A 12,182-nucleotide genomic window follows, 5' to 3' on the forward strand; every position below is an offset into this window, starting at 1 on the left:
TATAAGTATCGATCTAATGCAATTGTTAGAAATATGTACATTATTCTTTTGCTTAAAAAAGTATTATACATTTGAAAATAATTTCTCAATGATCTAAGTTTACTCAAGAAAAAAAAACAAAAAATTTATAAATTACATTTTTCTAGGAGTATTCCTTGATTCTTTTACTTAAAGGTATTTCACTTTGAAAATGACAGTTATCAATTGTTCACGCCTAGTCCAACTCCAACCTTGTATACTTAAACCCTGACCCCGAGCTTCCTGGTACCATCTAGCCGCCTAAGACGAAACGAAGAGGCACTATGCAGCTAGCAATCAAGAGGTTATCATAAATTTCCCCTAATTTAACATTTTTTAAAGCTTTATGCTTTGGAGCAAAATGAAAGCAGTTTCAAGTTTGCAATCGAATTTAAAACCACACAGTCGCCAACATCTATCTCTAATTAGTTGTGGAATATCTGTTCGAAAAATTTTAGTAATTGTACAAAATGGCGGAGGAGAATGCTCGAAATGCAGCAGAAAATTTGTTTTTTCAAACACAAGAAGATCGAAAATTGAATGATACTACAATTCTCCTCTACTACTGAATGTTCCGCAATATAGTTTTCAGTCATTGAATTCAAACATCTGATTCAAACGGTTCATCGAACTCTTTTCCACAAACTAAGAAATTTTGACTTTTGCTTCCTCAAAAAAATTAGGAATACGAATTCAAACAAGAATGCAAAAGCATTTGACTTCAAGTCAGTCTTGTTTCTCATTACTTTGAAACTCCAATTGGCAGAAATACTAGTGAAAATTTCATAATTTCCACCACAAGCTAAACTTTGCAAAATGGCGAAGGAACCAATGCAGAAAGTACACCGCACACCATTAGGGAAAGTGGCTTGCAGTCAAATTGGCTGAATTTTTGATATGTTATAGTCCAAGTTATTCCGAACAAAAAGTTTATGAGGTAAAATTTTGTATATAGGCTAGTTTTAACGCTAGAGACTCCTGAAAACTCTCCTTTGTTCTCTATTGTTAAAACAATCATTAATATGAGATACTGTTCAAGGTATTGCTCTTTGGTGTTTTACATTTGGTCAATTATACAATGTGTTCCAGGTACGTACAATATTTTACTTTACACCTCATTCTTCATATTGTTTTCCATTCACAAGAAAGCGAAAGTTATATTCCAAATATTCGGTACCGAAAAATATTTTTGGTCATGATAATTTCAAGGCATGAGAAATCATGAGAATTATTACAACTCTGTATATAAAAAGATCTTGAACAGTTTTTTTTTCAAATGTATTATTGTAACGTCAGGGATTTCAACAGTATGAATCTGCAAATGGTTGGATTTTTCAGTACTGAACATTTCGAAAATAATTTCCTTTTTCGGCAACCGTCCGGGAAGTGCTCACTTCCCAGACGCTTTTTCTCTGAGAAAGTAGCATTTCCCAGCCTAGTCCGGAAAGTACGTACTTCCCGGACTAGGCCGGAAAAGAATCATAGAATCCATAGCAACCGAGATAACGGCTGACAGTTCATATGAAATTAGTTGTCAAAAATTTGCATGTTTTTTGATCGCAATCACAATAAAATATGGAAAGCAGCAGCGATAGTGTTATTCTACACGGTTGCCGAAAAAATATTGTACGCAACACGCCGGAAAATGGTTTTTTTGGAATCACAGACTTCCAGGACGAGCGTAAGCGAGTCCTGGACGTCTATCTATTCGTCCAAAAAAACCCTATTTTCCGGACTTGTTACGTAAATTACTATTTTTTTTTTAGAGGAACAGAATCAAAAACTTACTTATAATGTTAGAACCACATAGTCTAGGGAAATATTTTGAGAGCTAGTTGAAACTCACAATTGAGGACGCCAATTCTTTTAAGTTCAAGTAGTTTATTATAATTTATATGGAAACAAAGGAAAACAAATGAGAGTTTCCAGGGTCCTCTAGCCTAAAGAGAAATTTATGTCTATTGAACTTTCAGTTTGGAATGACTTGAACTATCGAATATCAGCCAATTCAACAGGATAAATAAGTTTTCGGTGCCCAATTAAAAAAAAAAATATTTTGCAGAAAAGTCACAAGATGAATTAGAATATCAATAGAATATAAAAACGTTTCCATTTTACTTCTAAATGTTATCTAAATATCGTTTAGACTCTTCCAATCACACTGTTTCAAACGGACCATTGAACCCATTTCCACAGTCACACTGCGTCAGTTTTCCCCCCAGTATACCTGAACGCCAAACATCAATACGGTCTCTCCTAATCGGACATTTAGGTGTGGAGTTCCCTGGGGACTTGACGGCGTTTGAATATCGATGGCTGCACGTTTGATGCCAATATATATACATATATAGATATAAAGTATGTGGCAGGTCCAGCGGCCCTGTGTTACGCTAGGTTGATTCAATTATGGGACATCATTCAGTGCGCGCCCTAAAAGAGTTAGTATAGGGGGTGACGTTTGATTTTGATTCAGCACAAAGCGAAGCTGCATAACGAATAAATAACCATCAGGGGGTCTGTGTGCATGTCCTGTTTGGTTTTTATATGTTATGAATCATCAATTATTATCGGTTTTTTAGTAGTATACGGTTGTACACATAGATTCAAAAGTTTTGTATCACCCTTTATCTCTAAATATTTTTGTTCTACATGAAAAATAAAGAATACACTACTAATTGTTTAGTTTCAATAACATACCTAGTGCGCTCAACAAATATGATGCTTTTGAAATAGAGCAATGCAAACAATTATCAATTTCGAAGAGCAAAGATGTAATCTCATTATAAGCAGAGGAAATGTAAACGGGGCATCATACATTTCAACGTATGATACAAGATCACTGATAAAAACCTTAGCAAAAGCTCTGTCTCCCCGTAAAGGTGTAGTGACTGGTTTGTGTATGCGTTTACAGAATGAGTTGACATTTTTATATTGAAGGGCTTCCTCTTCATTCGAACAAAATATTCTCTATTCTTTCCCTTCACAAACGGTTGACGACTTTATAATCAAATCTGAAAACAAAAAAGAAAAGAACCAGAAAGGAGTAATAAATGTTAGTTTTCATTAAATTGATTTGAAGTTAGTGACCAATTCTAAACAAAAATCTGAAACTGAATGGATAGCTTGGAATCCACCCTAAAATGCATAAATTGGACAAGTATTCACTAAGTGTTCAATGGTTTTTTGTACAGCAAACTCACATAGTGGGCTTTTAATAGAATGCCATTTGAAGAGCATACTATTGAATCAACCATGACCAGTCCTGTGTAGATTCGAAATACACCAAATTTTCCTAGATAGATCAACGATTAGACTTTTGTTGAAGACAGCGCAAGAAGTCCATTCCGAACACCAAACCTCCTTGTCACTTTTTAGATTGAAGGAACCATAAAAGTTTGCGTGACTTCAATCTGGCAGTTCTAGTATCTGGGAGGTACGATTCAAGACCTGTCTACGAAAATGAGGTGAAAGTATATGTGATAGCACTGGTTACCAATGTGAAGGTGTAAATCTAATAGTTCCTCTGATAATTCTCATAGAAACGCTAAGCTGTGAGCATGAGCACTATTGAACCAAACAAAACAACAGTATTTAGCAGCAGAAAAACCAAGGCCTTTTCTCTGGAATTGCCTTGTCTGGTATTTATATTTACCATATTTTCATTTTATGTTGGAGGTCAAAGGCGCTTTCTGAAGTTTTCCACTACCTGATGGCAAAGGGCGATGCGTGAGGCCAATGTTTAAAGACTTTGCCGTTCATGTACCCCCGAAGGAAAAAAATCGTAAATGCTCCTCAGGTCTAGTGAACGAGCAGGTCTCTCAATATCTCCCCTCAGAGAGAACAAGCACTGAAGGATTATTTCTCCCAAAACAGTCAGGCAGACTAGAGGTGTAGGAGCAGTTGCTTCATGCTGATGGAACAATAGATCACCCACGTCCTCTTCTTCGTTTATATCATCCAATCTAGGCTTCAAGATTTTTTGTGATGTTGTCACATATCGATCAGCAGAATTTCTGCAAGAATCTCTCTGTGTAGCAATCACCGACCTGTTTTTTTTTGTAATAGACCTGCAAAACAAAGCCACGATGCACAACGTTTCCTGAAAGGACTCTTCTGGAATGGAGTTAATACACTATCCAGCAAATCTATGTATGTCAATTGCTCATCAATTACTCAAATCTTGAATTAACAATATTTGATTTATCAAAAACCAAAAAATAGGTGGTGACAAAGGACCCCGCACGGTTTCTATGGAAAATGGGTCCCAGTCGAATTGGCTGAAAATTTAGTATAATGTAGTTTATGAAGTCCTGATCAAATGTCTCCATGGGCAGAACAAGATTTAATGTACAGTTTTTGAGATACAGGGTGTCGAACATGCAGAAGGAGGGTAGTTACATACCTTTAGAAAATCAATAATGTGGCAATTTTTTTGTTACAAAAAGTTGAAGATAATAATTACAATCTCAATATTGTCGACACGAGTTGTAATAAGAAGTTATAAGACTCCTTATACAGGGTTATTAATAATTACATATTTTTTATGTAATTCTTCGAACAAACTCAGTCAAACGCAAAAGCTCGTAGACTTGCAGAATAAGTAAAAAACATTCGATTTTAATATTGGGTGATCTGAGGTTACTATTATACAGGGTCTTCCACTTTTTTAGTTGTAGTAATTTAATTTTTTCAGGAACATATAGAAAAATTAAACATAAAAGTAGAAAACTAAATTTAATATGATCAATATTCTGTGGCTCTTGTCTATTTGTTGCATCTTGTACGGATCATATAATTCGGTTAGGGGATAGGCCGAGCGAATGTTTGGTACGTTCCACATAACGCTAATATCGGATGCAAGCCACCAACAAATAATAGAATCCGTACATAATCATAATTACAATGTCTTAACAGACATGGTAAGAAATGTTTTTAATGCAGTAGTCTCCCATTTGATTGCATCATGCGGTCGACCAGGATCCGTACAAGATGCAACAAATAGACAAGAGCCGCAGAATATTGAACATATTATATTTAGTTTTCTACTTTTATGTTTTTTTCTATATGTTCCTGAAAAAAATTAAATTATTACAACTAAAAAAGTGAAAGACCCCGTATAATAGTAACCTCAGATCACCCAATATAAAAATCAAATGTTTTTTACTTATTCTGCAAGTCTACGAGCTTTTGCGTTAGACTGAGTTTGTTCGAAGAATTACATAAAAAATATGTAATTATTAATAACTGTAAACGGAGTCTTATAACTTCTTATTACAACTCGTGTCGACAATATTGAGATTGTAATTATTATCTTCAACTTTTTGTAACAAAAAAAATCGTCACATTATTGATTTTCTAAAGGTAAGTAACGACCCTCTCTCTGCATGTTTGACACCCTGTATCTCAAAAACTGTACATTAGATCTTGTTGTGCCCATGGAGACATTTGATCAGGACTTCATAAACTACATTATACTAAATTTTCAGCCAATTCGACTGGGACCCATTTTCCATAGAAACCGTGCGGGGTCCTTTCTATATCAATTCGGATTTCCCCGAAATAAATATCCTCATATACTATTCATGAATTATGTAGGCGGCTATGAAAAGAGTAGATGTATGATCGGAATAACTGATACGATAAGTCTATTCATTTCGAATTAATGAAATTCAATATTGGCCCATTGTTATCGAATTGAATGATGTCGAGCACGGACTGATACAACATTCAAGCAGTTAGCAGGGCCACAAAACATCAATATGGTCACTCCTGATCGGTATTTAGGTGTGAGTTGTGAATTCCCCCAGGGCTAGGGCCGTTTGTATGTATGCGGAGATGGATAGATGCCCCGAAATGAATTCTGTACACCGGATTTCGAATATGTGGTCATCCTCGTTCGGTATATCAATTTAATCTGGTCCAAGTGGCAGGTTTTTGTTGGGTGTTTTGGTGCAAGCACACCGTGGGCTGACTGATATTGTGGTGTTGCAAGAGGCACACTTGTTATAAATAGGCATATTCTGACATGCATGTGCATGATAATAATGATAATACAAATAATGTTTACTTCTTACTATGAATTAGTAGCATAAACACACCATAAACGATATATAATAAAAAAAACAAATAAGATAAGATACAGGTTGGACCTATCTCTATAAAAACACCCCCAATTCATCTATGGGATTCTATACTATCTATGGGGATTCTTGTGAGGTGTATCACCTCTTTTAGGCTAATTTCAATGAATTCGTGCAGCATAATGAATTGGTGATCTTTCAAAGGGCTCAGTTTTATGTTCAAGTATTGAAAATGAACTCGCATTACAAGTTCATTGGTTTCTGCTAATTCATTTGAGAAAGAAAAGAAAAATTTTTCTGAAGAATATTTAACGATAATAAATACTAAGTTTAAGATCCAAAATTATTATAAACACCGTTTTTTATTGGAAAAACTCTTCTGCACGTCGAGGAAGTTTCTCAAATTGACAGATTTCATTGAAGATGAGCTTGTACTAAGGCATGGTGATCAGAAATGAGCACATTCAATTCTATTTTTTTTTCGAGAACTAACCAACAGTTCAATTTTTGGCAGTCGACTTCTATCTGGGTTTGCCAACTCAGTTATGGTCGACTGTTGCTCCAAAATATTTAAGGACAATGTAGAACTTTTATTATTATCAAGAAAAAGATTTATCATTGTGAAAGTTATTTTATTTTGTTTTATTCATAGTTCAAACGATCTTATTTACTTTACATCATAACATTATTTTTCACGAAGAATTTGTAGACTGCCAACCACATTTTCTTTAGTTTCATTATCGCGATTTACGTTTGAATCCTTTTTAGAGGGTATTTCACGATCTATCATAATTTTATGAGAGAATTTCGATAAAAAATCAGGTAGATTATTTACAAAAAGTATGAAAGGCGGCTCATAAGATTTATAAAATATGGAAGCGAAATGGCGAATGCGCTAGAAACAGATTACAACTGAGTTTGAGTGAAAAGGATAGATCTTTGTATGATATATTTTAATGTTATTGAATTTGTAAGAACCTGGGTGGGAGTTTTATTGCCAAATGAGCCAAACCACCCCTAGAAATCAGTCTTAGAGTCTTATGGGCAATTGTAGCTTTACAGGTTATCTTATATTTTGTTGGTACTTAGAAGTAGAACAAATTCAACGTTGAGGATGATCTTTGCCTCATATACTGCAATTTTGCTTGCTGTCGTAGCTTTTCAAACAGAAATGAGGGTCATCACTAAACCAAATTCAACGATATTGCACGCTTCAATTCTTGATACGTTACTGGAATTTTCAAAGACGCGGTGGTTTGTCGATTCGTCGTGTGTGGTTGGTCACCGATGAAGCGCTAATGGATGCGCGTACCTAGAGAAAGAAACAGAGAGAATTTTCTGGAATATTTTCAATAATTATCGAGACTCCAGGAAAGATACGTACCTTGTTTTAGATTTTGGCCATTACTACTTTAATTTGAGATTTTGAATTTAATTTATCGGCGAGAATTGTGTCAGTATTCTCGGTAAGTGTTGACAGGAATAATTGTAACGTTACAGGTTATCTTATATTTTCTTGATACTTAGAAGTAGAACAAATTCAACAGTCGCTGTCATCGTTGTTGAAAACCATTTCAATTCATATTTAGACATTAATGGATTCGTTCAAGGGTCAATCGCTCATCCAGAACGATACGACCCGACTCCTGTAGCTGGTACCCGAAACTATCAAAACTACAATCCTGAACCGTCCAATCAATCAGTGACCATGAAAAATGAATTTTCGAATTAATCCAAAACATCGGACGCCTATGATAAATCGACGCACGGGGCAACATTTGGTATCAACAAACTGAATAATTGCGCCGACAGACAGAACACCATTCTTAGGTGAAAAGGTTTGCAACGATTTTGCATGCTTCAATTCTTGTTACGCAACTGGAATATTCAAAGACGCGGTGGTTTGTCGATTCATCGTGTGTGGTTGGTCGCCGATGAAGCGCCAACGGATGCGCATATCTAGAGAATGAAATAGAGAGAATTGTCTGAAAGATTTTCAATAATTATCGAGACTTCAGGAATGATACGTATCTTGTTTTAGATTTCAGCCATCGCTAGTTTAATTTGAGATTTAGAATTAAATTTGTCGACTGAATTGTGTCGGGATTCTCGGTAAGTGCCAACCACACTTAGAGATCAGTCTTACAGTCTCATGGGTAATTGTAACGTTACAGTTTATCTTATCTTATATTTTGTTGGTACTTAGAAGTAGAACAAATTCAACAGTATTTTTTATCAGCGTAGTAAAAAACCATTTCAATTCATATGTAGACACTAATGGATTCGTTCAAGGGTCAATCGCTCATCCAGAACGAAACGACCCGACTTCTGTAGCCGGTATCCGAAACTATCTAAACTACAAGCCCAAACCGCCCAATCAATCAGCCCCCATGAAAAATGAATTTCCAAATTAATCCAAAACATCGGACACCGATGATGAATTGACGCACGGGGCAACATTTGGTATCAACAAACTGAATAATTACGCCGATCGACAGAAGAAATCAACAACTTTTAAAAACAAGAAATCAAATAGCAATGCTCGATAGCACTGGCCATTCAAATAACAACAGCACCTTTCTAATTTCAAAAGAAATAAGGACTGATGATGCCACAAGCGTGTACACTGCTTAATGGAAGTAATGTTGATTCGTTTACGGCTCGAAGATGATCTTTGCTCCATATACAACAATTTTGCATGCTATCGAAACTTTTCAACCAGAAATGTGCTTCATCACTAAACACCAATCTTAAGTAAAAAAGATTTGCAACGATTTGCACGCTTCAATTCAGTTTCAGTTTGGAATTTTCAAGGTGGTTTGTCGATTCGTCGTGTGTGATTGGTAGCCGATGAAGCGCCAACGGATGCGCGTATCTAGAGAAAGAAACAGAGAGAATTTTCTGGAATATTTTCATTAATTATCAAGACTTCAGGAAAGATAAGTACCTTGTTTTGAATTTTGGCCATTATTAGTTTAATTTGAGATTTTGAATTTAATTTTTCGGCGAGAATTGTGTCGGTATTCTCGGTAAGTGTTGACAGGAATAATTGTAACGTTACAGGTTATCTTATATTTTGTTGATGATGAGCAATTTTGCTTGCTGTCGAAGCTTTTCAACCAGAAATGAGCTTCATCACTAAACACCATTCTTAGGGAAAAAGGTTTGCAACGATTTTGCGCGTTTCAATTCATGTTACGCTACTGGAATTTTCAAAGACGCGGTGGTTTGTCGATTCGTCGTATGTGGTTGGCCGTCGATGAAGCGCTAACGAATGCTCGTATCTAAAGAAAGAAACAGAGAGTTACGTTACAAGTTACCTTATATTTTGTTGGTATTCAGAAAAAGAACAAATTCAACAGACGCTGTTATCGTTTTTAAAAACCATTTCAATTCATATGTAGACATTAATGGATTCGTTTAAGGGTCAATCGCTCATCCACAACGAAACGACCCGACTCCTGTAGCCGGTATCCGAAACTATCTAAACTACAAGCCCGAACCGCCCAATCAATCAGCGCCCATGAAAAATGAATTTCCAAATTAATCCAAAACATCGGACGCCGATGATGAATCGACGCACGGGGCAACATTTGGTATCAACAAACTGAATAATTGCGCCTACCGACAGAACAAATCAGGTGCATCGGACGCGCTTCCTCCACAAAGGGCGGCACGAATTTTGTTCGGGGCCAACATCAATACCTTTCGAAATTATTTTCCGTCCGGTAATTCGCTGACAATTAGTTTTCCATGCGCGTTGTTTCCCGGGCCTGATGTGCGGCGCGATTTTAAGCGACGCCAATTTGACAACTGATGTGACACGGCGCCGAATTGACGTTTGACTGATGAATTACACGCTCTGTGATCGCGCAGAGAAACTTTGAAGGACTGGATGCGGGGTTCTTTATGTTCAGTCGAGTTTGATTGAGCCTTTTGTCGATATATCGGCGGGTTTTGCGATCGAATGTCGATGTGTCGTTTATGTGTGGAGATGACGAAAGGAATGGTTTGGTTTTTTTCGGGAAGGAGAGTGAAGAAGGGGTGCTTTAGGGGTGTTATTTTTGGTTGATTCATTGAAATTCATGGTAAAAATGATCACCGCATCACATGAATATATAAAACATTTTTGTGTCTAATGTAACTTATAATTTTTTCAAACAAATATCCATATAAGCATGATTTAATTTTTTCTTTATTGCAAACAAAACGTTTCATATTATGGTACATATTGATGGTGTTTCATTATGAACTGGACAAATATATATTAATAGGTGTATCACTTTATTTCCGCCGTTTTTTTTTTCCGAAATTCGAGGCTTTATTGTAACAAACTGGTTATACATTTATGATTCGAAGTATTTTCCATCGCTGGCCACTACTTTCTCCCATCTTTCAGCGTACGAATCCCTCGTTGAAGAAACTGGTCATTTTTTGAAGCGATCCTCGAATCGATCCAATTTTTTTCTTCTTCATGAGACCGGAAGTGCTATCCAGCCAGGCTGTGTGGCATTGATCGAAACAAGTAATAGTACGAGGGAACAACGTCTGGAGAATACGGCGGGTGCGAAGGACTTCCCATTTCGACGTTTCCAAGTAAGTTTTGACCATTTTCGCAACATGGGGTCAAGCATTGTCATGCTGTAAAATTACTTCATCATGTCTCTCGTTGTATTGCGGCCTTTTGTCTTTCAATGCTCGACTCAAACGCATCAATTTCGTTTGATAACGATCACTTGTGATTGTTTCAGTCGGTTTTGAAAACTCATAATACAATTCACCGATCTGGTCCCACCAAATACTGAGCATGACATTGTAACCGTGAATATTCGGTTTGACCGTCGATGTGGGAGTATGTCCGGGATATCCCCATGATTTTCTGTGCTTGGGATTATCGTAATGAACCCATTTTTCGTTTCCAGTCACAATACGATGCAGTTTTGCCTTGCAAGCAAATAAACGCCGTTCAACATTTCTTGGCTTCAACTCGTACGGCACACAATTTTCTTGTTTCTGGATCATTACCATGACTTTCAGGCATTTTGAAATGGCTTGTTGCACCACTCCCAATGATCCTGCCGATTCTTGTTGCGTTTGACACGAGTTTTTATCGAGTAATACCTCCAATTTTGCATCTTAGAAAACTTCCTCTTCCACTGGTCTTCGAAGTCAAAATCAGCAAATCTCGCCGGTGTTTAGCTGGTTAATTTTCAAAAACAAGAAATGAAATAGCAATGCTCAATAGCACTGGCCGTTCAAATAACCACAGCTCTTTCCTAATTTCTAAATGAATAAGGACTGATGATGCAACCAGCGTGTAAACCACCCAATAGATGTAAAGGTGATTCGTTAATGGCTTGAGGATGATATTTTCTCCATATACAGCATTTGGTCTTGCTTTTGAAGTTTTTCAACCAGAAATGAGCTTCATCACTAAATATAATTCTTCGGTAAAAACGATCATCAGAAGATCAGATTCAAATAAGCCAAATTAGCTGAAATGCGACGTAATCATTAATCATGGTCCATTTAATTCTTCCACGAGATGTATTTTATAGGCATGTAGGAACACAAGGACAAGTGCCAACAAGTTGAGAACGGCGATGTATGGACATGTCGGTGTCTTCTTCAACACTTCGCGCTATAGCAGCAACATTTTCTTCGGTAATTTGAAAACGATCAATAACGGCAGAAATTGCTCAATAAGCTGATCATGATGAACATAACAAGGACGAAGTGCTCTATGAACTTCCCACGGTTAATTTTTTCAAAGTAGTTTTCCACAGATTAGATGCGTTGTTCTGGTGTTGAACGATTCAAAATGAATTGCTAAATATTACTGAACAGAAGTGTCAACGTATTTTGACATTTTCATCTGTCAAACCATAGGCAACCACCATCGAAACTTCTCATTCAGCTAAAAAAACATGGAAAGTCTGAAAGAAATACATTCACAGATTCATGAACCTACTACAGAAAATGTGTATGCATGTTTCTAAAATCGCTGAATTATATCCTTATGGATGACAATGAGAGTTCTCCATGTTGCTACCTAACACATCTATTTTATTCATATATAAAATT

This window comes from Harmonia axyridis, chromosome 7, assembly GCF_914767665.1.
Source record: "Harmonia axyridis chromosome 7, icHarAxyr1.1, whole genome shotgun sequence".
NCBI classification, from domain to species: domain Eukaryota; kingdom Metazoa; phylum Arthropoda; class Insecta; order Coleoptera; family Coccinellidae; genus Harmonia; species Harmonia axyridis.